Source organism: Pongo pygmaeus, chromosome 2 (genome assembly GCF_028885625.2).
Source record: "Pongo pygmaeus isolate AG05252 chromosome 2, NHGRI_mPonPyg2-v2.0_pri, whole genome shotgun sequence".
Lineage (NCBI taxonomy): Eukaryota > Metazoa > Chordata > Mammalia > Primates > Hominidae > Pongo > Pongo pygmaeus.
Window position 1 is genome coordinate 162297268 of NC_085930.1, and position 26016 is coordinate 162323283.

The following is a 26016-nucleotide window of genomic DNA, read 5'->3' on the forward strand; positions in this document are numbered from 1 at the left end:
TCCAGTTTCTCTCCATTAAGCTATCTGTATGTTTATTTGTGGATGTTTCTTATCAAGTTGAAGAAGTTACCTCAACAGGAATACCCTGTATTCCTAGTTTGCCAGGAGTTTTAAAAATCATGAATGGATGTTGAATTTTTTCAAAAATTTTTTTTCTCTGTTTCCTGTATTCCTAGTTTGCTGAGAGTTTTTAAAAGCATAACTGGGTGTTAAATTTTTTCAAGATGTTTTTCTCTGTTTCAACTGATATTGTTTTTCCTTTAGCCTGTTGATATGGTGAATTGCACTTACCAATTTTCAAATGTTTAACCAGTGTTGTATACCTGGAAAAAATTTCATTTGGTCATGGTGTATGGTTCTTACTATATACATTGTTAAATTTACAGTATTGTTGACTTAATATGCTAGTATTTTTTGAGAATTTTTGCATCTATGCTCAGGATATAGTCTATAGTTTCCCTTTCTTGTCTCTGTTTAGTTTTATTATTAGTGTAATGCTGCTTCTATTTTGTGGAAGAGTTTGTAGAGCATTGGTATCATTTCTCTCTTGTTCGGTAGAATTCACCAGTGAAACCATCTGGTGTATGGTAACACTCCATACTACCTTTGCAATTTTTCCATAAATCTAAAATATTTAAAAATACAAAGTTTATTAAGAATATAATTTCAGGCCGGATGTGGTGGCTCACACCTCTAATCCCAGCAATTTGGGAGGCGAGGTGGGCAGATCACGAGGTCAGGAGATCGAGACCACCCTGGCTAACACGGTGAAACCTCGTCTCTACTAAAAATACAAAAAAATTAGCCAGGCGAGGTGGTAGGGACCTGTAGTCCCAGCTACTGGGGAGGCTGAGGCAGGAGAATGGCATGAACCCAGGAGGCAGAGCTTGCAGTGAGCCGAGATCGCACCACTGCACTCCAACCTGGGTGACAGAGTGAGACTCTGTCTCAAAAAAAAAAAAAAAAAAAAGGAATATAATTTCAGAGTGTCATGCCATAAAATGCTATCTTTATGAGTCTATCTATATGTCATCTGCTAGTTGTATGTATGTGTGTAGAGATACATAGAATGATGTTCACATATTAAATATAATTATTTCAGGGCTGAGTATTTGTGTAATTTTTCTTCTCTTTTGATTTTATTATAATAAGCATGTATCATTTTTATAGAAATAGTAACTTCATTGTGTTAAAATAATGAAGTGTAGCTGCTAAATTATCCTTATGAAGAATTGTGGAGATATAGTAAGTTCCTACCCTACTCACCATGTAATGGACACTCAAAGTGATTATTATTATCATTTTGTTACAAGCACTTTACATTCTGACCCTTGCTAACCTCTTCAGTCTATTTTCTCACTATTTCCCACCCTACAATTGACTCATCAGTATCAAATAACAGATGAAGTATGCGTTAAAAGTTTCAGCTATGTGATCTAATATGCTCAGGTTTATAGCTCAGGTCTGCTTCTGTGAGGCCATAGGCAAGTTCTTTAACCTCTCTAGACCTCAGACCCCTGATTGGCAAAATGGAAATTATGAACATTATCTGTCTCATAGGATTATTATGAGGATTGGATGAGACTCTGCATCTAAGAATCCTGGCACTTAAGAAAAGATAGATTTTTTGACTACTTCTACCACTACATCATTATACCACCACCATTACGTCTGCTACCACTCCTGCTAATACTACCACGACTATACCACCTTCGTTATCACTATTTATGTGGGCTTCTTTGCTTGGAATATTCATGTTTGCATCCTCACATTCCACTAGTCACTTTTCCGGTAGTATACTAGCAAACATTTGACAACTGATTCCAAGAAAAGAAACAATGAACAAAAGCCCTCATTTGTAAAAGATGCAAATTCCCATGGAATAAATACCTTCATCATTACTGATTTCAAGTTATGAATATGATATCATTAAATGTGAAATTGAAAAGAGAAGCAGTAGCACCATGATGTCATATTTCTACCATATACATTCATTAGATGTAAAGAACCTCAAGAGCATTGAAAATAGAAAAACATCAGTATAATTAGGAAGTGATTAGTGTATTTTAAAACTTTGCTTATAATGCAATTTATTTATTAGCTTCTATAATTTAATTTTTAACAAAGGCTGTGTTTAACAACCAGCTTGCAAAGCTCCTAAAAATTTAACAATGAACTCTCATGAACTTCAACATATTTTTACTTGTGACATACTGATTCTCACCTTTTACAATCTTAACTCAGACATTACCTTAAGTATCTTTTATTGACTGCCACAGTGGGTCAGTGAGTAAAATAAATGTTATTACAAATAACAAAATGGCATTTAATATTAGTGTTTCATCCAGAATATAAAATTAGAATCAGTATCATTCTCGGCCTTTGCCTAAACTTTTCTCTCCGAACTCTTATCCTCCTAAATTTTACATAAATTTTAAAATAAGAGATACGTATACATATAATTTAAAAAATTAAAACTTACATATACAGATTTCAGAAAGGAACACTCCTTAGAAACGGTGAACTAATTTTAGAATAGACTATACATTTAACAATACATTTTAGATTTTCCAAACCACCCTTAGCTCATCTCATCTAAGGTTTGGCATCTTATCTTTGCTCTCCTATTCGAAAGTATCTTAGTATTTGAGGGATGGTGACAGAAATTTTATTGAAGGCCACTTCTTGAAACACCTACTCTCTACATTTCTGTAACCCTCCCTCTATTGCCTGTTCAGGCCCCAGGAAGGTAATGGCTTTCAGCTGTTGGTAGCCCCAGCGTATTGCGCAATTCCCTATTGATTTTCCTAAACTCTGCCCACTTTTTTATAAATCTCAAATTTCCCAAATTTGGTTTGCCATCTTTTTCTGCAAGCACCTGACTGATATAGTCTCTTTGTCAGCTTAAAAAAATACAGATGCTATGTTATCCTTCTCAAATTAATGGGGGACACATTAATGTTGGGCACAATTTAGAATGGTTTATGTAATGTTTTTGTACTTTAAGATTATTAACAGCTTAGTATGTTTATGGCAAATATTTTTTCCTATAGTGTCAATTTCTTTTAACTTAGTTTTTAATTTTTTTTTTTACAAAAAGAATGTTTAATCTTTATGTTGTTAAATATTACATTTTGTTTTTTTAATGTTAAAATATCTGTTGTAACTGAAGTTAACTTTGGTTTTCAATATAAGATAGGGATTTACTTTAATTTTTCCTAAATGTTTTCTTTCTTATCATGAGTTTCTCATTATTAGATTATTGTAGCTTTATAATGTATTTTTAATATATGATAAGACAACTCTCCTCTTTTAACTCACTTTCTTTTATAAAGCTTTCCTATCTGTTATTCTTCTAAATGAAATTTAGTATCATTTGCTTTTTTTTGCTTCCAATTAATCAATTTGTTTCTATCTGTATTTTGTTTACCCTACTGTTTATGTTTAGCTTTCAATATATTTTTGAGCTGAAAACCTTTTAATTCACTCATTTTAATCCTTTTTATTATTTTAATAAGATATTTAAAATTATGAATTTTCACCTGAGAGTTTCTCATGTGTTTTGTTATATGTTTTATGCTATATAATTTCTGGCCAGAAAGACATTTCTGTCCTAATATTTTACTCCATGTATTTTTGTGGTGGTGGTCATTTTCTTTATTATGGAATATAAATACCAAAGTTTTCTACACATTATTCTTCTTTTATCCACTCTGCTTTACATTAAGTGAATGGTTTAATTTCCGTTCTTATTCCAACTCAGTAGTTTTTTCTTTTTCTCATGTTATTTTTTATTTTCTTAATGATAATGATAAGCTGTACTTTTATATTCCCAGAACTTTGCTATTAAACACAAATATAGAGGTAGAAGCCAAAATGTCACCCATAAATACAAATTTCAAACTTAAACAACTTTATAAGCTTTTTAAAATTTTATTTTATATTTTTATTTATTTATTTATTTATTTTTTATTTTTTATTTATTTATTTTTTTTTTTTGAGACAGAGTCTCGCTCTGTTGCCCAGACTGGAATGCAGTGGCGCGATCTCGGCTCACTGCAAGCTCCGCCTCCTGGGTTCACGCCATTCTCCTGCCTCAGCCTCCGGACAACTTTATAAGCTTTTTAATGGTTGAAAGAATACATGTTATTTTCCCTTTTCACATTAAGATAGAAAGACAGGGTTTACATAACCTCAGGTATTTACTTTTCTCCTCACACAAAATGATATTCAGTACTGAATATTTAGCAAACTTATTGAGAATTTATGGTTAATACCTAAGTATACTCACATAAAAGTTTTTCTTAGGTAATTTTGAAAACGTCACAAAAATTTTCATCTAACAGATATTTTAATTTTACCTAACTGAGAGAAAAGATGTCTGAGTCATTTGTGGGAAAATACTCTGGTTTGGCTGGGCGCGGTGGCTCACGCCTGTAATCCCAGCACTTTGGGAGGCCGAGGCAGGCGGATCATGAGGTCAAGAGATCGAGGCCATCCTGGCTAACACGGTGAAACCCTATCTCCAGTAAAAATACAAAAAATTAGCCCAGCGTGGTGGCAGGTGCCTGTAGTCCCAGCTACTCGGGAGGCTGAGGCAGGAGAATGGCGTGAACCCAGGAGGTGGAGCTTACAATGAGTCAAGATGGCGCCACTGCACTCCAGCCTGGGTGAAGAGTGAGACTCCATCTCAAAAAAAAAAAAAAAAAAAAAAGAAAGAAAATACTTTGGTTTAATTTCTAAATTTATATGGGTAAATATTAAATGAAGATTTTATTTAAAAAGAATGCAATATCTACTTCCACATTAAAATCACAATAATTTTTGAAATTTTACTAAATTTAATGAATTGGAAAAAGTAAATTTTATTTTAGTTGTTTGTATTGTGGCATTGTCAAACTGTTGAATTTCTAGTAGTGTTGTCTACACCATGCTTTTGAACTAGCCTCTAAATGTCATTACAAACTTTCTTTCTCACTAATTCAAACATATAAAAATTGCATAGTCTCACCCTTTTGTTAATATTAAAGCAAATATACATATAAATGCAATAATTCACACACTTCTCATTGATCATATTCATACCTTCTAAATGAGAAAAGATATGTAAATTTATTGCATATATACACATCAAAATCCCAGTGATTCTTAGTACTGTAAAGTAACTAATGGAAATAAAGCCTTTAAATGGTTAAAGACATTTAGGCATTGGTTAGAAATGTAAGATTTTGCTCTAACTATATTTTATTAACCACAAGTGGTAGCTGCTGCTGAAAATTTATGACATTGGTTTTTCTTTTTTTTTGTAGCTTTGTAAGAGTTCCTGTTCTTGCCTTTTTAATAATTAATGGAGAGAAAGTCTTTTATTTCTGAGCAAGAATAATTTTTGTTCTGCCACTGCCTTGTGGGCTAACACTAGGTATTACAAAGATTTGGTTAAGAAAACTAAGTATATCTAGATGTATCTTTTATGCATTGTTTTAGTTTATTAATTTATGTAATTAGAACATCACATGATCATGTGAGCTGTTCAGTGATTTTCTCTGAATTCTAGAAATAAATTGGAAAAATGGCTATAGTTCAAACAGCAGTTTTAATGTTGAATTTATGTATTTATCCTTTTGACATAACCAAAAAGCTTAATAATTGGTAGATTTCAAGATGTCTTTATGATATAGTACAATGTTATAGCTTATGTCAACAAATTCCATTAATAATTTAATTTGCTAATTATTATCAAACATAATGATGGATGTGAGTACCTTAGATTTTTTACTTTGTATCATATACCTGCTTCTACTCTGGAAAACAGATACACATAACTTAATGCAACCTTATCTTACTTTTTAAAAATGAATAAATCAGGAATGCATCAGTCTAGAAAACAATCACAATTAGCGCAAAGTTTATGGTCATGTTTTTCCTCATTTTAAGAGTTCCCATTCAAGATGAAGCTTATTCACTTTTCATTATCACTTTCTTATAAATATCTTATTTTTTTTCTTTGAATTGAAATATGTCTAAAAGGCTTAACTTCAGATGTAGAAATTCCCAAGGTGGGGCAACTCTAGGATAAACAACAGATTGTTTACCATTTCCACACCAATATATGTGTACCATTTCCACACCAATATACGTGTACCATTTCCACACCAATATATGCTAACCCTAGTTTGTTATGATTACTTTCTAGAAATTTTTAAGGCATTTCTTCCATAATTCAACTATAATAGTGAGTCTTATTGGTAGAATGCATTCAGATGGATTTTGATGAATTTGAACTTTTTACTGAAATTTTTTTCTTTTTACTAAAAGTATTGTTATATTTTATAGAGTTCTTTCTTCATGAACCAACTAGTTTCACACCTTTATAGCACCAGGTACCTTCATAGAATTTAGCACAGCTTGTAGTTATATAATTATTTTATAATTGTTTAACTCATATGTGCATAGTCTAGTAGACCAAGAGATCCACGAGAGAAGAAACTTCAGTTTTTGACGCTTACTATTGTATCTGTAGCATCTAATGTAATACCTGGCATCTAGTAGTCATTTGATAGATACTGTATTTGTTGAATCAGTGAATAAATGCTTTGTGTTGAGACTTTCTTCCAAACCAGTATTTACATAGTTAACATATGTTATCCTTAGAAATTATGCCTTGCTGTTCCTTATGTTTTGGCATCCAGTCTTTTAGCCACTATCACCTTTTTCTGAAATACTGTCTTCCTGTAGTTATTATGATGCAAATTAAGTTCATCTGAATTTCTACCTTGCAATGTACCAGACAATGTTTTCCAGACAGGATTTTATGCATCTCACAGAAAGGATATAAACATATGCCTTTGCCCTACATTTCATTCAGGTGAAATTTTACATACTGATTTCTTAATTACATACTTTCAAAACAGCCTGCATTTTATTTATCTCTATGGGAAACTTTCCAGCAATAAACAGCAGATTTTTTGGCTGCTTCTGTAGTATATAATTAAGAGTTAATAAATTAGATGTGCTGTTGTGTTAAATAGATTATAATTAAAAGGGACTTCTTTGTGAAATATAAAAGCATGTTTTATAATGGGATAAGAAAATCAGACATTCAATTTTTTCATAATAATGCTAATGTAAACACTGCAGACTTATTTGTAGTTAAAATTTTATTTTGAATCTCCTGATTTTAAGGTCATGTGATTAAAACTACCTTAGAAAAAATTTGGAATTTTAGTTTGTGGAACTAGTTTCTTATATGATGGACTTTAAATTTAATGTCTCTATAATTTTTAAAATAAAATTTGAAAATATAGCTTGGCAAGCTATTTGAAAGCACTTTACTTCTATGCCAGGTAGGAATCTTTACAGCAGTCTTCATCTCCAGAAGGAAAGAAGATTTCTAACTACATCCTATCATGTTTTATGAGATAGTCTTTGAGCCTTGCAAATATATTCTGGTTTTAGAGAAATGTTATAATCAGTTATGACATACAAGGACAAAGATAACTCATTCCCTCCGTCTGACTAAGGAATTCATATTCTCTGTAAACAGCAACAAATTTGGTTCTGTCCTTACTTTTATCCTGAAAAATATATGGCAAAATGTTACCATAATGTTGCTTTTCAAGTATAAAGGAATGACTACCCTATTTTTCTGGATTAAAATTATATCTGTGAATGTCACTATTCTTTTTTTTTTTTTTAGACGGAGTCTTGCTCTGTTGCCAGGCTGGAGTGCAGTGGTGTGATCACAGCTCACTGCAACCTCCACCTCCCGGGTCCAAGAGATTCTCCTGCCTCAGCGTCCCAAGTAGCTGGGACCACAGGCGTGGCCCACCACACCTGGCTAATTTTTGTATTTTCAGTAGAGATAGGGTTTCACCATGTTGGCCAGGAGGGTCTCGATCTCCTGACCTCATGATCCACCCACCTCAGCCGCCCAAAGTGCTGGGATTACAGGCATGAGCCACCACACCTGGCCAATGTCACTATTCTTTTACTTATAATTATTCTTTGAAAAGTGTTTGGCAATCTTTGAAAAATAAAGAGCCCCAGAGTGATTGAAGTGAATCTGAGAAGAAGAACCAGCTGTATTTGAGAACTTCTGGGACAAGATGGGGATAACATATAACATGCATATTACAGGTCAACTCTAATTGAATTTTGATGGATAGCTTCCTGGTTCACAGCATTGAAGATTTTGAAGCTGTGACAGATTATCTTTAGTGCCATTGGTAAGTGAGCGTGAGGATTCTTCACGGCACACAAAAATAGAGACAGAAAGAAACAAAGGTATTCAGAAACGCTGAAGAAAACCTCAGGTCCCTGTTCCCCTGGAGGACATCTAAATCAGAAGCAACAATCAGATTCCTACTTAATCAGTGTCTTGGGTATAGCACCCTAGAATCTCCTCTGAGTAGTATTACAGACACAGAAGTCTGAGAATTAACTCCTTGATTTAAGCATGGCCATACTTGTTTAGAAGAGTCATTCTCAGACTTGACTCTGCATTACAATCACTTTTGGAGTTTTAAAAACTACTGATCCCTCAGTTTTATTCCAGATTAAATAAATCATCATCTTTGTGTCTGAGGCTCAAGCGCTGGTATCTTTTTTTAAAACTCTCCAAGTTGCAACCAGGGTTGAGAATCACTGGTTTAGAACATTAAGTGAAGAATGGAAATTTCTTGTAATGGCAAAACCAAATGGTAACTGAGTACATCTATTTCTCCATCCTCTTTCCCAAGTTCCCATTGGATGTGGAAAAGTGAATAATAATAATTTAAAAATATATCAATTCTGGAAAAGAAGAAGTGACATCAGAAGTCCGAACATCTTCAGATATTTTATATAAGACAAAAGCAAATGGAATTAGTTGGTGATGAAAGAACAGAAAACCACAGTGCAAGATACTGGAGAGTTACAAACTCAGATTCAATCAATACAAGAATCAAAGAATCACATTCTTATCAAATGGCTTCCCAGTTTCTGTTTATTACATAAATAAAGGGGCTGTAAGCAAAGGCTTGAAGAAAAGAGCAGAATTAGAGCTATCACCAGAACTCTACAAATACACAGAAGAGAGAAGGAGAGAAAAAAGGAAATGGGGAAGGATAGAGAAAGGCACTTCTGCCTAGAAGTGAAATTGACTAAGGCTTTTCACTTCCAGTGTGGAGCCTCCCTTACTTTGTCCAATACAGAGCATCAACCTCCTCTCTGCCACTCTGTATAGGGAAGCCTCTTCTCCACCCCGAACACCCTGTTTGAACACCACAGAAACTGCAGGCACTCCTTCCATAAAGGGAAATGCATTAGGAGAAAGAGGTCCATACTATTTCCAGAGCTATGCTTTTAAAAGTAGCCCTTCGTTTATTCTGTGAAGGCCAATGAAAGATAACCATGTTTGTGAGAAAATCTTTGTAGACAGTTGAAGTCTTAAACAATAGAGGGGTTTTTTGGAAGGGCTTTAGCTGGCTCACAGAATCAACGGAAGGTCTGGAGAACCAGGCTGTAAAAATGGGCAAGAACCTTTACATGCTGTGCATCATAAACAACTGGTGCAGGATGCTGCTATCAATTCCACCTCCAGTAAATATGTACCATCATGCTACCAGACTTAAGTCCATTGCCATTGGTGCAAATTATCACACACAAAAGGACAGATCAGGAAGGAGAATTTTCTACTCCCACCCATAATCCTCTCCTGAAGGAGGTGAGCCCATTTCTACCTCCTGTTTTGAGAGCTCTTTAAGATTCAAAGAATGTTTTAAGGCAAGAAGCCTAAAAACTAAACAGTGATCACAATTAAAACCAAGGCTCGTAAAGGAGAAAAATAAAAATAGAGAACAAATATAGAACAATTAAATTCAGAGGGAAAAATTATTGAGTAAGGAAACAGCAGAGACCCTTTAAATTTTTCTAATTAATGCATTTATAGAGATTTGATAGAATTTTTCATCTAGAATGCAAGCAAGAAAATACTACTATGAATAAGAAAAAATAAGGAAGATTTCAGAAGAAATAATACCTGATATTTAAAAAATGCTCTCTGAACTGATAAATGTACCAACTAAATAGTAAACTGAACATTACATTATAGCCAAGTTTGTGATGAGAAAAACAAAAGAAATTTCTCAGAATTTACGGTACAAATAAAAAGTTATTGAAAATTAAAGAAAAGATACTTTGAGAACAGACACAGGGTTAGAAAAGACATCTATGAGACATTCCAGAAGGAGACTTTACAGAGACTATAGAGAAAATAAAATGATAAATAAAATAAAACATATTTTAAAAATAAAAGAACAATTCCAAGTGTGTATGCAGCATGCAAGAAATATATAATCTTTGGATTGAAGAGCTCATCAAGGATGTTATAAGATTATTGACAAAACTGTATCTCGTCAATTCCTGATAAAATCAGTAGACTAGGAAAAAAGAGAAACTTATAGGAGTATCCTAAAAACACGAACAGCTAACCCATAAAAGAGAATCAGAGTACTATGGTTTCCATAAGCAACATTAGAAGATATAAGAAACAATGAAAAAAGTTCTTCAAAATTTTGAATCCAGACTTTTATCAGTTAGGTTTAAAGGTATTTTATCCATCTTGAGTTGATTCGTGTGTGTGTATGTGTGTGTGTGTGTGTGTGTGTGTGTGTTTATATATATGTGATAAAATGTAGTATATTCTACATCATCTGTTGATGGACAATTAGGTTGAGGCTGTATCTTTGCTATTGTACTTTAATTTATTTTTATACATTAAATATTGTTATCAATTTATAAAGAAAGAAAATATAATATTGATTCTTCCCGTGAAAAAACATTTTATGTTTTTCTATTTGTTTAAAACGTTTTTAGGTTTCACAAAAATCTTTGGGTTTTTTCTAACTTTTAGGTTCAGGGGTACATGTGCAGGTTTGTTATATAAGTAAATTGCACACTCACAGGAGTTTGGTGTACAGATTATTTTATCACCTAGGTGCTAAGCATAGTACCCGATAGGTAGTTTTTTGATCCTGTCTCTCCTCCCACTCTCCAGCCTCAAGTAGGCCATAGTGGCTATTTTTTTTCCCTCTTGTGTCCAGTGTTCTTGTTGTTTAGCTCCCATTTATAAATGAGAATATACTGTATTTGATTTTCTGTTTCTGTGTTAATTTGCTTAGTTTAATGGCCTCCGGCCCCATCCATGTTGCTGCAAAGGATACGATCTCATTCTTTTTTACGGCTGCATTGTATTCCATGGTGATAGGTACCACATTTTCTTTATCAGTCTACTGTTCAATCTACTGTTGATGGGCACTCAGGTTGATTCCATGTTTTTAGTATTGTGAATAGTGCTGTGATAAATATATGTGTGCATGTGTCTTTGTGGTACAATGATTCCTTTGGGTATATACTGAGTAATGGGGTTGCTGGGTTGAATGGTAGTTCCATTTTAAGTTCATTGAGGAATCACCAAACTGCTTTTCACAATGGCTGAACTAATTTACATTTTCATTATTTTCACATTTTCTTTCTCTTGTCTGATTGCTCTAGCTGGGACAAGAAGTGGCCTTTGAGCTGGACCTTCAAGCATATTTTGGAAGTCTCTGGATGAATAAAAAGATTGTGTTAATCTCTTTATTCATTCTGAGATTAAGCAGAATACTTAACAGTCTCTATTAATCAAGTTATCCATTATAATTTAACTAATGACTTTCTGTACTCTTATTTTTTAAAAAGATGTTTATTAGCTTTCGTTTTTGTGTTTATCTAAAGCTTCAATTTTCATCTATATTAACAAGTGAATTGTAGCTCATCAATGCGAACAGACTGGATTAAATCTCACTCTGCCACTCTCTAGCTTTGCAATTTGGGTAAACCATTTAATCTTTCTAAGACTGTTTCCTCAGGTATGAAATAGAGTTGATACCTTTACTTGATGGGGTTGTTGTGATTATTTGAGACATCATCTGTAAAGTTCTTTTTAGCACAGTCCTTGGAACATGATATGTACTTGATAAGTAATTATTACTATTAATATTAGACATATCGAGGTGCCTATGCTCATAATGAATGATTATCTAGGTTCTTACTTTAAGAGAGGCATAGAAATTTTATAAACAGATTAGGAGATATGTAATCATGAAAATTTGGAAAATAGGAATTTTGAAGCATGGAGGCTATTTAAAAGCCCATTTATTTGGTAAGAAAAATTAGAATTATTATTGCAACAAAAAGCTCATTCCACAAAAAATAAATCCCTTCACTGAAATATTTATTGTACACTAAGATGAGTGCTGATATCTTCTTTTTTAAGAATAAGACTGTTATTTATCTATTTTGATTACATAACATGAGTCTTTCCAGAAATAAAGACAGGATAACTGACCTCTTATATATTTTTCTAATTCTGTGTTTCTATAACTATAAAGAAAGCTCTGCTGACACTTAGTCAGTAGTAACTCTAAATTCATGAATCTTTTAAATATAGGTAAGTTTTCAGGCAATGATATAGAAATGGTAGAAAGCCTTAGGCTCTATGTACTCAAGAGAAAATTGTGTCCCATGAATTTTTAATAAACTAAACAGTGCTATTTCCATGAAAAAAATAAGGTATGCTAAATAAGAGTGACAGGAATTCCAAGGGGAAGGGCTGAAAAAAGATAGAATTTGGCACTTTCATTTTTCAATAGACTGAAGGAAAAAATGTAGGAATTTATAGTAAGAGTAGATTGTATTATATCAAAACTGGGGAAGCTTCTGATTTGGGTATTTTGCATAAATTTACATCATAATTTGAAAGTCCTATCTGCAGATATTTAAAAGGAGCTTAATTAATATAATTTTTTGCTATTGTATTTAATTCTAATATTCAGGTACGATACACAAAATAAAGATTATATTTTGTCACATATCAGAAATGTTAGATTGTCTGGGTCTCAGTTTCTCCAACTCCAAGATGAAATGGTTGACATAAAGGATCCTTAAGTCCTTTGGGAGGCCGAGGCGGGTGGATCACGAGGTCAGGAGATCAAGACCATCCTGGCTAACACGGTGAAACCCCATCTCTACTAAAAATACAAAAAATTAGCCAGGCGTGGTGGCCGGCGCCTGTAGTCCCAGCTACTCGGGAGGCTGAAGCAGGAGAATGGCATGAACCCAGGAGGCAGAGCTTGCAGTGAACTGAGATCGAGCCACTGCACTCCAGCCTGGGCGACAGAGCCAGACTCCATCTCAAAAAAAAAAAAAGAATCCTTAAGTCTTTTGAAGAGGAAAATTTTATGCGTCTTGGATCTACGCACCTCTAATAGTGTTTTAAAGAAATAGAATTGCCAATGAAAATTTATTATGAAGAATAACCAGTATATATTCTCACGTCATGCTAATGCAAAAGACATTCTTGAGACATTTTGAAATCCTAGTACTGTGAAGGAAAGTGAACTCCCATGGAAATAGGAATTACTTGGATTTCAGTGGTGTGTTAGAGCCAGCCAGTTCTGTGTATCTCTTCCCAACTCTATGTTTGATACTCCATGTTTAACAATATAAAATAATAGTGTTCTCTCAAATTCTTTAAAATATGTATGACTATTAATAGAAAAATTATACCATTATACTGTGGGATTTGCAACCTACATTGTTAACACGTAGTGTAAAATTATGTACTGAGCATAGCTTTACACTATGTTAAGCATGTAAAGCATGCTGGAGAGGGTCTAAGTCAAATTATATAGTATTTCTGGGTTGAATGGTAGTTCTAAGTTCTTTGGAAAATCTCCAAACTGCTTTCCACAGTGGTTGAACTAATTTACATTCCCACCAGCAGTGTATAAGCATTCCATTTTCTCTGTAGCCTCACTGACATCTGTTATTTTCTGACTTTCAAATAATAGCTATTCTTAATGGTTTGAGATAGTATCTCATTGTAGTTTTCATTTGCATTTCTCCAATAATTGGTGATGTTAAGCATTTTTTCATATGATTGTTGGCCATGTGTATGTCTTCTTTTGAGAAGTGTCTGTTCATGCCCTTTGTCAATTTTTAACAGTTTTTTTCTTGTTAAATTGTTTAAATACCTTAAAAGATTCTGAATATTAGACTTTTGTCAAATGCGTGGTTTGGAAATATTTTCTCCCATTCTGTAGGCTCTGTTCAATCTTTTTATAGTTTCTTTTTCTACGCAGAAGCTCTTTAGTTTAATTCGGTCCCACTCACATATTTTTGTTTTTGCTGCAATTGCTTTTGGAGATTTTATTATGAAATCTTTGCAAAAACCTATGTCCAGAATGGTATTTTTTTAGGTTTTTGTCTAGGGTTTCTATAGTTTTAGGTCATACATTTAAGTCTTTAATTCATTTTGAGTTAATTTTTGTGTATAGTGAAATGAAGGTGTCCAGTTTCAGTCTTCAGCATGTGGCTAGCCACTTATCCGAGCACCATTTATTGAATAAGGAGACCTTTTCCCATTGCTTGTTATTGTTGACTTAGTCAAAGATTACATAGTTATAGGTGTGTGGCTTTATTTCTGGGTTGTCTAACCTGTTACATTGGTCTATGTGTCTGTTTTTGTACTATTACCATGATGTTTTGGTTACTGTAGCCTTATATTATAGTATAGTTTAGAGTCAGGTTATGTAATGGCTCCAGCTTTGTTATTTTTGCTTACTTAGAATTGCTTTGGCTGTTTGGGATTTTCTTTTTGTCCCATATACACTCTTTTAAAATAGTTTTTTTCCTATTTCTGTGAAGAATTACATTGTTAGTTTGGAAGAAATAGCATTGAATCTGTAAATTGCTTTGGGCAGTATGGCCATTTTCACAATATTGATTATTTCTGTCCATGAGCACGGAATGTTTTCCCATTTGTTTGCATTGTCTCTGATTTCTTTCAGCAGTGTTTTGTAATTTTAATGGTAGAGATCTTTCACCTCCCTGGTTAGCTTTATTCCTAGGTATTTTATTCTTACTGTGGCTATTGTAAATGGGATTACATTACTGATTTGCCTCTGAGCTTGGATGTTATTGGTGTATGAAAATATTACTGATTTTTGTATATTGATGTGGTATTCTAAAACTTTACTGAAGTTGTTTATCAGTTCTAGGAGTGTTTGGGCAGAAACTATGGAGTTATCTAGGTATAGAATTATATAATTGTGAACAGTGACAGTTTGACTTCCTCTTTGCCAATTTGGATGCCCTTTATTTTCTTCTCTTGCCTGATTGCTCTGGCTAGGATTTCCAAGTACTATGTTGAATAGGAGTGGTGAGAGCGAGCATCCTTGTCTTGTTTTAGTTCTCAAGGGAAATGTTTACAGCTTTTGTCCATTCAGTATGGTATCAGCTGTGGGTTTGTCATAGATGGCTCTCTTTATTTTGAGGTATATTCCTTCGATGCCTAGATTGTTGAGGGTTTCTAATATGAAGGGATGTTGAATTTTATCAAAAACGTTTTCTGCATATATTGAAATTATCATGTAGTTTTAGCTATTATTTCTTTTTTATGTGCTGAATCACATTTGTTGATTTGCATATGTTGAACCAACCTTGGCATCCCAGGAATAAAGCCTGCTTGATTGTGATAGATTAGCCTTTTATGTGCTGCTCAATTCAGTTTGCTAGTATTTTGTTGAGAATTTTTGCATCTGTGTTCATCAGGGAAGTTTTTTTTCCTATTGTGTCTCTGACAGGTTTTGGTGTAAGAATGATGCTGGCCTCACAGAATGAGTTAGGGAGGAGTTCCTCCTTCTCAATTTTTGGAATAATTTTAGTAACATTGGTACCAACTCTCCCTTGTACATCTGGTAGAATTTGACTGTGAACCTGCATGGTCCAGGGCTTTTTCTGGTTCATAGGGTTTTTTTTTAAATTACTCATTTAATTTCAGAACACATTATTGGTCTGTTCAGGATTTTAGTTTTTTATGGTTCAATCTTGGGAGGTTTTATGTTTCCAGGAATTTATCCCTTTCTTCTAGGTTTTCTAGTTTGTGTGTACATAGGTGATTGTAATAGTCTTAGTGATTTTTTTGTGTGTGTTTATGTAGGGTCATGGTAATGTTTTCTGCCTCAAGGATTTGTCTAATGCTGTCAGTGGGGTGTTGAAGTGTCCCACTATTATTGTGTGGGTAACTAAGTCTCTTCACAGGTCTCTAATACGTGTTTTATAAATCTTGATATATATATATATGTGTATATATACATATATGTATATATACATATATATATGTATATATACACATATATATATACATGCACATATGTATATATTTAGGATAGTTAAGTCTGCTTGTTGAATTGAACCCTTTATCATTATGTAATGCCTGCCCTTCTTTTCCTTTTTGATTGTTGTTTAAAGTTTATTTTGTCTGAAATAAGAAGAGTAACTCCTACTCTTCTTTGTTTTCCATCTTGATTGATCTTTGTCCATACTTTTACTTTGAGCCTGCGTGTGTCACTGCACATGAAATGGGTCTCTTGAATATAGCACATAGTTGGGTCTCAGTTCTTCAACCAACTTGCCACTCTGTGCTTTTTAAATGGGGCATTTGTATAATTTATGTTCAAGGCTAATATTGATATGTGAGGATTTGAGCCTGTCATCATGTTGTTATCTGGTTGTTATATAGATTTGAGTTTATGGTTGCTTTATAGTGTCAGTAGGCTATGTACTTAAGTGTTTTTGTATTGGCAGATAACGGCTTTTTGTTTCCACGTTTATCACTCCCCTAAGGACCTCTTATAAGGCAGTTCTGGTGATAAATTCCCTTAGCATTTTCTTGTCTGAAAATTATTTTATTTCTACTTCACTTATGAAGCTTAGTTTTGCTGGATATAAAATTCTTGGTTGCAATTTCTTTTAAGAATGCCGAAGACAGACCTCTCATCTCTTCTGGCTCATAAGATTTCTGCTGAAAGGTCTAGTGTTAGCCTGATAGGGTTCTCTTTGTATATGATCTGCCCCTTCTCTTTAGCTGCCTTTAGTATTTTTTCTTTCACACTGACCTTGGAGAACCTGAAGACTATATGTCTTGGGGACAGTTCTCTTGTAGTATAGTATCTCACTGGGGTTCTCTGAATTTCTTGAACCTGGATGTAGACTTTTCTAGCAAGGTTAGGGAAATTTTCATGGATAATATCCTCAAATACATTTTCCAAGTTGCTTGCTCTCTTTCCCTAATTTTCTGGAATGCTGTTGAATTGTAGGTTTGGTATCTTTATATATTCCCAGATTTCATGGAGGTCGTATCTATTTTTTAATCCTTTTATTCTTTTATTTTGTCTAAGTTTATTTGAAGAACTAGTTATTCAAGCTCTGATATTCTTTCCTCAGCTTGGTCTATTCTGCTGTTAAAACTTCTGATTGTGTACTATTATGAAATTTTTTTTTTTTTTTTTGAGACAGAGTCTCACTCTTGTCACCCAAGCTGGACTGTAATGGCGTGATCTTGGCTCACTGCAACCTCCACATCCCAGATTCAAGCAATTCTCCTGCCTCAGCCTCCCAAGAAGCTGGGATTACAGATGCCTACTACCATGTCCAGCTATTTATTGTATTTTTAGTAGAGATGGGGTTTCACCATGTTGGTCAGACTGGTATTTATTTTTATTTTTATTTTTATTTTTATTTTATTATTATTACACTTTAAGTTTTAGGGTACATGTGCACAATGTGCAGGTTAGTTACATATGTATACATGTGCCATGCTGGTGTGCTGCACCCATTAACTCGTCATTTAGCATTAGGTATATCTCCTAAAGCTATCCCTCCCCCCTGCCCCCACCCCACAACAGTCCCCAGAGTGTGATGCTCCCCTTCCTGTGTCCATGTGTTCTCATTGTTCAATTCCCACCAATTGAACACCAATTGAGTTGGTGTTCTCATTGTTCAATTCCCACCAATTGAGTGAGAATATGCAGTGTTTGGTTTTTTGTTCTTGAGATAGTTTATTGAGAATGATGATTTCCAATTTCATCCATGTCCCTACAAAGGACATGAACTCATCATTTTTTATGGCTGCATAGTATTCCATGGTGTGTAAGTGCCACATTTTCTTAATCCAGTCTATCATTGTTGGACATTTGGGTTGGTTCCAAGTCTTTGCTATTGTGAATAGTGCCACAATAAACATACGTGTGCATGTGTCTTTATAGCAGCATGATTTATAGTCCTTTGGGTATATACCCAGTAATGGGATGGCTGGGTCAAATGGTATTTGTAGTTCTAGATCCCTGAGGAATCGCCACACTGACTTCCACAATGGTTGAACTAGTTTACAGTCCCACCAACAGTGTAAAAGTGTTCCTATTTCTCCACATCCTCTCCAGCACTTGTTGTTTCCTGACTTTTTAATGAATGCCATTCTAACTGGTGTGAGATGGTATCTCATTGTGGTTTTGATCTGCATTTCTCTGATGGCCAGTGATGATGAGCATTTTTTCATGTGTTTTTTAGCTGCATAAATGTCTTCTTTTGAGAAGTGTCTGTTCATGTCCTTCACCCACTTTTTGATGGGGTTGTTTGTTTTTTTCTTGTAAATTTGTTTGAGTTCATTGTAGATTCTGGATATTAGCCCTTTGTCAGATGAGTAGGTTGCGAAAATGTTCTCCCATTTTGTAGGTTGCCTGTTCACTCTGATGGTAGTTTCTTTTGCTGTGCAGAAGCTCTTTAGTTTAATTAGATCCCATTTGTCAATTTTGGCTTTTGTTGCCATTGCTTTTGGTGTTTTAGACATGAAGTCCTTGCCCATACCTATGTCCTGAATGGTAATGCCTAGGTTTTCTTCTAGGGTTTTTATGGTTTTAGGTCTAATGTTTAAGTCTTTAATCCATCTTGAATTAATTTTTGTATAAGGTGTAAGGAAGGGATCCAGTTTCAGTTTTGTACATATGGCTAGCCAGTTTTCCCAGCACCATTTATTAAATAGGGAATCCTTTCCCCATTTCTTGTTTTTCTCAGGTTTGTCAAAGATCAGATAGTTGTAGATATGTGGCGTTATTTCTGAGGGCTCTGTTCTGTTCCATTGATCTATATCTCTGTTTTGGTACCAGTACCATGCTGTTTTGGTTACTGTAGACTTGTAGTATAGTTTGAAGTCAGGTAGCGTGATGCCTCCAGCTTTGTTCTTTTGCCTTAGGATTGACTTGGCGATGGGGGCTCTTCTTTGGTTCCATATGAACTTTAAAGTAGTTTTTTCCAATTCTGTGAAGAAAGTCATTGGTAGCTTGATGGGGATGGCATTGAATCTGTAAATTACCTTGGGCAGTATGGCCATTTTCATGATATTGATTCTTCCTACCCATGAGCATGGAATGTTCTCCCATTTGTTTGTATCCTCTTTTATTTAATTGAGTAGTGGTTTGTAGTTCTCCTTGAAGAGGTCCTTCACGTCCCTTGTAAGTTGGATTCCTAGGTATTTTATTATCTTTGAAGTAATTGTGAATGGGAGTTCACTCATGGTTCGGCTCTCTGTTTGTCTGTTATTGGGTATATAAGAATGCTTGTGATTTTTGTACATCGATTTTGTATCCTGAGACTTTGCTGAAGTTGCTTATCAGCTTAAGGAGATTTTGGGCTGAGACGATGGGGTTTTCTAGATATACAATCATGTCATCTGCAAACAGGGACAATTTGACTTTCTCTTTTCCTAATTGAATACCCTTTATTTCCTTCTCCTGCCTGATTGCCCTGGCCAGAACTTCCAACATTATGTTGAATAGGAGTGGTGAGAGAGGGCATCCCTGTCTTGTGCCAGTTTTCAAAGGGAATGCTTCCAATTTTTGCCCATTCAGTATGATATTGGCTGTGGGTTTGTCATAGATAGCTCTTATTATTTTGAGGTACATCCCATCAATACCTAATTTATTGAGAGTTTTTAGCATGAAGAGTTGTTGAATTTTGTTTAAGGCCTTTTCTGCATCTATTGAGATAATCATGTGGTTTTTGTCTTTGGTTCTGTTTATATGCTGGATTACATTTATTGATTTGCATATATTGAACCAGCTTTGCATCCCAGGATGAAGCCCACTTGATCATGGTGGATAAGCTTTTTGATGTGCTGCTGGATTCGGTTTGCCAGTATTTTATTGAGGATTTTTGTATCAATGTTCATCAAGGATATTGGTCTAAAATTCTCTTTTTTGGTTGTGTCTCTGCCTGGCTTTGGTATCAGGATGATGCTGGCCTCATAAAATGAGTTAGGGAGGATTCCCTCTTTTTCTATTGATTGGAATAGTTTCAGAAGGAATGGTACCAGTTCCTCCTTGTACCTCTGGTAGAATTCGGCTGTGAATCCATCTGGTCCTGGACTCTTTTTGTTTGGTAAGCTATTGATTATTGCCACAATTTCAGATCCTGTTATTGGTCTATTCAGAGATTCAACTTCTTCCTGGTTTAGTCTTGGGAGGGTGTATGTGTCAAGGAATTTATCCATTTCTTCTAGATTTTCTAGTTTATTTGCGTAGAGGTGTTTGTAGTATTCTCTGATGGTAGTTTGTATTTCTGTGGGATCGGTGGTGATATCTCCTTTATCATTTTTTATTGCGTCTATTTGATTCTTCTCTCTTTTCTTCTTTATTAGTCTTGCTAGCGGTCTATCAATTTTGTTGATCCTTTCAAAAAGCTAGCTCCTGGATTCATTACTTTTTTGAAGGGTTTTTTGTGTCTCTATTTCCTTCAGTTCTGCTCTGATTTTAGTTATTTCTTGCCTTCTGCTAGCTTTTGAATGTGTTTTCTCTTGCTTTTCTAGTTCTTTTAATTGTGATGTTAGGGTGTCAATTTTGGATCTTTCCTGCTTTCTTTTGTGGGCATTTATAAATTTCCCTCTACACACTGCTTTGAATGTGTCCCAGAGATTCTGGTATGTTGTGTCTTTGTTCTCGTTGGTTTCAAAGAACATCTTTATTTCTGCCTTCATTTTGTTATGTATCCAGTAGTCATTCAGGAGCAGGTTGTTCAGTTTCCAGGTAGTTGAGCAGTTTTGAGTGAGTTTCTTAATCCTGAGTTCTAGTTTGATTGCACTGTGGTCTGAGAGACAGTTTGTTATAATTTCTGTTCTTTTCCATTTGCTGAGGAGAGCTTTACTTCCAACTATGTGGTCAGTTTTGGAAAAGGTGTGGTGTGGTGCTGAAAAAAATGTATATTCTGTTGATCTGGGGTGGAGAGTTCTGTAGATGTCTATTAGGTCCGCTTGGTGCAGAGCTGAGTTCAATTCCTGGGTATCCTTGTTAACTTTCTGTCTCGTTGATCTGTCTAATGTTGACAGTGGGGTGTTAAAGTCTCCCATTATTATTGTGTGGGAGTCTAAGTCTCTTTGTAGGTCACTCAGGACTTGCTTTATGAATCTGGGTGCTCCTGTATTGGGTGCATATATATTTAGGATAATTAGCTCTTCTTGTTGAATTGATCCCTTTACCATTATGTAATGGCCTTCTTTGTCTCTTTTGATCTTTGTTGGTTTAAAGTCTGTTTTATCAGAGACTAGGATTGCAACCCCTGCCTTTTTTTGGTTTCCATTTGCTTGGAAGATCTTCCTCCATCCTTTTATTTTGAGCCTGTGCGTGTCTCTGCATGTGAGATGGGTTTCCTGAATACAGCACACTGATGGTTCTTGACTGTTTATCCAATTTGCCAGTCTGTGTCTTTTAATTGGAGCATTTAGTCCATTTACATTTAAAGTTAATATTGTTATGTGTGAATTTGATCCTGTCATTATGATGTTAGCTGGTTATTTTGCTCATTAGTTGATGCAGTTTCTTCCTAGCCTCGATGGTCTTTACAATTTGGCATGATTTTGCAGTGGCTGGTACTGGTTGTTCCTTTCCATGTTTAGTGTTTCCTTCAGGAGCTCTTTTAGGTCAGGCCTGGTGGTGACAAAATCTCTCAGCATTTGCTTGTCTGTAAAGGATTTTATTTCTCCTTCACTTATGAAGCTTAGTTCGGCTGGATATGAAATTCTGAGTTGAAAATTCTTTTCTTTAAGAATGTTGAATATCGGCCCCCACTCTCTTCTGGCTTGTAGGGTTTCTGCCGAGAGATCCGCTGTTAGTCTGATGGGCTTCCCTTTGTGGGTAACCTGACCTTTCTCTTGGCTGCCCTTAACATTTTTTCCTTCATTTCAACTTTGGTGAATCTGACAATTATGTGTCTTGGAGTTGCTCTTCTCAAGGAGTATCTTTGTGGCATTCTCTGTATTTCCTGAATCTGAATGTTGGCCTGCCTTGCTAGATTGGGGAAGTTCTCCTGGATAATATCCTGCAGAGTGTTTTCCAACTTGGTTCCATTCTCCCCGTCACTTTCAGGTACATCAATCAGACGTACATTTGGTCTTTTCACATAGTCCCATATTTCTTGGAGGCTTTGTTCCTTTCTTTTTATTCTTTTTTCTCTAAACTTCCCTTCTCGCTTCGTTTCATTCATTTCATCTTCCATCACTGATACCCTTTCTTCCAGTTGATCGCATTGGCTCCTGAGGCTTCCGCATTCCTCACGTAGTTCTTGAGCCTTGCCTTTCAGCTCCATCAGCTCCTTTAAGCACTTCTCTGTATTGGTTATTCTCGTTATACATTCGTCTAAATTTTTTTCAAAGTTTTTAACTTCTTTGCCTTTGGTTGGAATTTCCTCCTGTAGCTCGGGGTAGTTTGATCATCTGAAGCCTTCTTCTCTGAACTCGTCAAAGTCATTTTTCATCCAGCTTTGTTCTGTTGTTGGTGAGGAACTGCGTTCCTTTGGAGGAGGAGAGGCGCTCTGCTTTTTAGAGTTTCCAGTTTTTCTGCTCTATTTTTTCCCCATCTTTGTGGTTTTATCTACTTTTGGTCTTTGATGATGGTGACGTACAGATGGGTTTTTGGTGTGTATGTCCTTTCTGTTTGTTAGTTTTCCTTCTAACAGACAGGACCCTCAGCTGCTGGTCTGTTGGAGTTTGCTAGAGGTGCACTCCAGACCGTTTGCCTGGGTAACAGCAGTGGTGGCTGCAGAACAGCGGGTTTTCGTGAACTGCGAATGCTGCTGTTTGATCGTTCCTCTGGAAGTTTTGTCTGAGAGGAGTACCTGGCCGTGTGAGGTGTCAGTCTGCCCCAACTAGGGGGTGCCTCCCAGTTAGGCTGCTTGGGGGTCAGGGACCCACTTGAGGAGGCAGTCTGCCCGTTCTCAGATCTCCAGCTGCGTGCTGGGAGAACCACTGCTCTCTTCAAAGCTGTCAGACAGGGACATTTAAGTCTGCAGAGGTTACTGCTGTCTTTCTGTTTGTCTGTGCCCTGCCCCCAGAGGTGGAGCCTACAGAGGCAAGCAGGCCTCCTTGAGCTGTGGTGGGCTCCACCCAGTTCGAGCCTCCAGGCTGCTTTGTTTACCTAAGCAAGCTTGGGCAATGGCGGGCGCCCCTCCCCCAGCCTCCCTGAGGCCTTGCCGTTTGATCTCAGACTGCTGTGCTAGCCATCAGCGAGACTCCATGGGCGTAGGACCCTCTGAGCCAGGTGCGGGATATAATCTCCTGGTGCACCATTTTTTAAGCCCGTCGGAAAAGCGCAGTATTAGGGTGAGAGTGACCCGATTTTCCAGGTGCCATCTGTCACCCCTTTCTTTGACTAGGAATGGGAACTCCCTGACCCCTTGCACTTCCCGAGTGAGGCAATGCCTCACCCTACTTCGGCTCGTGCACGGTGCACTGCACCCACTGTCCTGCGCCCACTGTCTGGCACTCCCTAGTGAGATGAACCCGGTATCTCAGATGGAAATGCAGAAATCACCTGTCTTCTGCGTCGCTCATGCTGGGAGCTGTAGACTGGAGCTGTTCCTATTCGGCCATCTTGGCTGCCCTCTCCCAGGCTGGTATTAAACTCCAGACCTCAGGTAATCTGCCCACCTTGGCCTCCTAAACTGCTGGTATTACAGGTGTGAGCCACCATGCCCAGCCAATATTGTGAAATTCTTGTAGTGAGTTTTAAGCTCTAGATCTGTTAGATTCTTTCTAAAAATGGCTGTTTTGTCTTTCAGCTCTCATATAATTTTGTTGGATTCCTTAGATTCCTTGGATTGGATTTCTACTTTCTCTTGAGTCTTGATGATCTTTGTTGCTATAAAGATCCTGAATTCTATGTCTATTATTTCAGCCATTTTGGTCTGTTTAAGAACCATTGCTGGGGAGCTGATTCAGTCTGGTTAAGAACCATTGCTGGGAGCCAATTAATGCAGTCATTTGAAGGTAAGAAGACACCCTGACTTTTACAGTTGCCAAAGTTCTTGCACTGGTTCTTTTTCATTTGTGTTGGCTGATGTTCCTTTAATATTTGAAGTTGCTGTTCTTTTTGAATGGGCCTTTTTGTTTTTATATTCTCTGTTGCCCTTGAGGGTTTGACTATGGTTAAGTTCGGTTTAGTTGATTGGTTTCCTTTCTGGATGCTTTTGGGGGCCTAGGCTTAGCTCAACACTCCTGGGCTGCATGCTGTGTTTCTGGGGTCTGGGAATAGGCGTGCAGTTTTGTTTTCTGGCTCCTTGAGGTTAAATACCTGCTGTACTGGAGGGGCTGAGGTGTCCCAGTCCACTGGCAACAACACTCCAATGGGGGCTGCCAGCAAAAGTGCTCTGGTGGGGTGGCAGTGCACCCCTTTGTGTGTGTGCATTGGCAATGTGGTGGTAGGTCAGTGCAAATGTGTGTACTGGCAGGTTGGCAGGGGTCATTGTATGTGTATGCACCTGTGGTGGGTCCATATGCTGATGCATGTGCTGGTGGAGTGGTGGTGGGTCTTCACATGCATGCTGGTGGGGTGGTGCTAGGTCCCTGCACATGTACATGCTGGCAGGGCAGCCTGGGCTCCACATGTGCACGTATGCTGGCAAGGTGTTAGGGGAGGCTGCAAACAAGTGCACACCAGTTGGGGAGGCTGCAGGCAGGTGCATGCCAATAGAGGTCTGTCTGCAAAAGTGCTCCAATGGTTAGGCAAGGTCTGCTGGCAAAAGATATGACAATGGCCACTAGCAAGCTGAGGCTGTACTACAAAAGAGTGTGGCCAGGCAGTGGCTGTGGAAGAGGCTAGCAGACAGGAGGCACTCAGATATGACTGGCCCCATCCTACAGGCAAGACTGCCCTGCTCTGTCCAGGTCTGGTGCAAACGAAGGCTAAAGCTGACTAGAGGTATATGGTGAGCTTTGTGGAATAGGCATCCGTGGATGTGCCCCATTGCAGCTGTTCCCACGCCAAACCTTCTGGGCTCCACACAGACTGGAGATTTGTCTCTACTAACTCTCTGGGAAGTTCTCTCTGCCAGCTCAGATGTCCCTGGGGCTCGTGAAGTATCCCACAGCTAGTATCCCAGAGGTCTGTGGCAGAAGTAGACCACTTCATGCCTATATTACTCACCAGTTTCCTAGGAGCTGCTCAAGCCAGGAGTAGTTCTGGCACAGTATCCTCCTCTTTCAGCCTGGGGTCTGCATCCTCCTGTCCACTCTCAATGCCTTATTTCCAAAGATCTGTTCAGAGTGTCCTCCTTTCTTCATTGTGTATTTTTGGAACCTTTGTAAAAGATCAGTTGACTGCAGTAGACACTTGAAGAACATGGGTTTGAACTGCCCAGGGTCCACTTACATGCAAATTTTCTTCTACCTCTGCTGTCCCTGAGACAGTAAGACCAATTCTCCTCTTTCTTCTCTTCCTCCCCAGCCTACTCAACATGAAGATGGTGAAGATGATAAGGATGAAGATCTTTATGATGATCCACTTCTACTTACTAAATACTAAACATATATGCTATTTCTTATGATTTTCTTAATAATATTTTCTTTTCTGTAGCTTTCTGTATGGACAGAATGCAGCATATAATACATATAACATATTATTTGTAGGGCCAACAGTAGGTTATCAGTAGCTTTTGGGAAGTCAGAAGTTATACGTTTTCATTGTGTGGGAAGTTGTGACCCCTAACCACCATATTCTTGAAGAGTCAACTGTATATAGGTGTGGATTTATTTCAGAGTTCTTTTCTGTTCCATTTGTCTGAATGTCTATCTATCTGTATGCCATACCATACTGTTTTAATTACTGTAGCTTT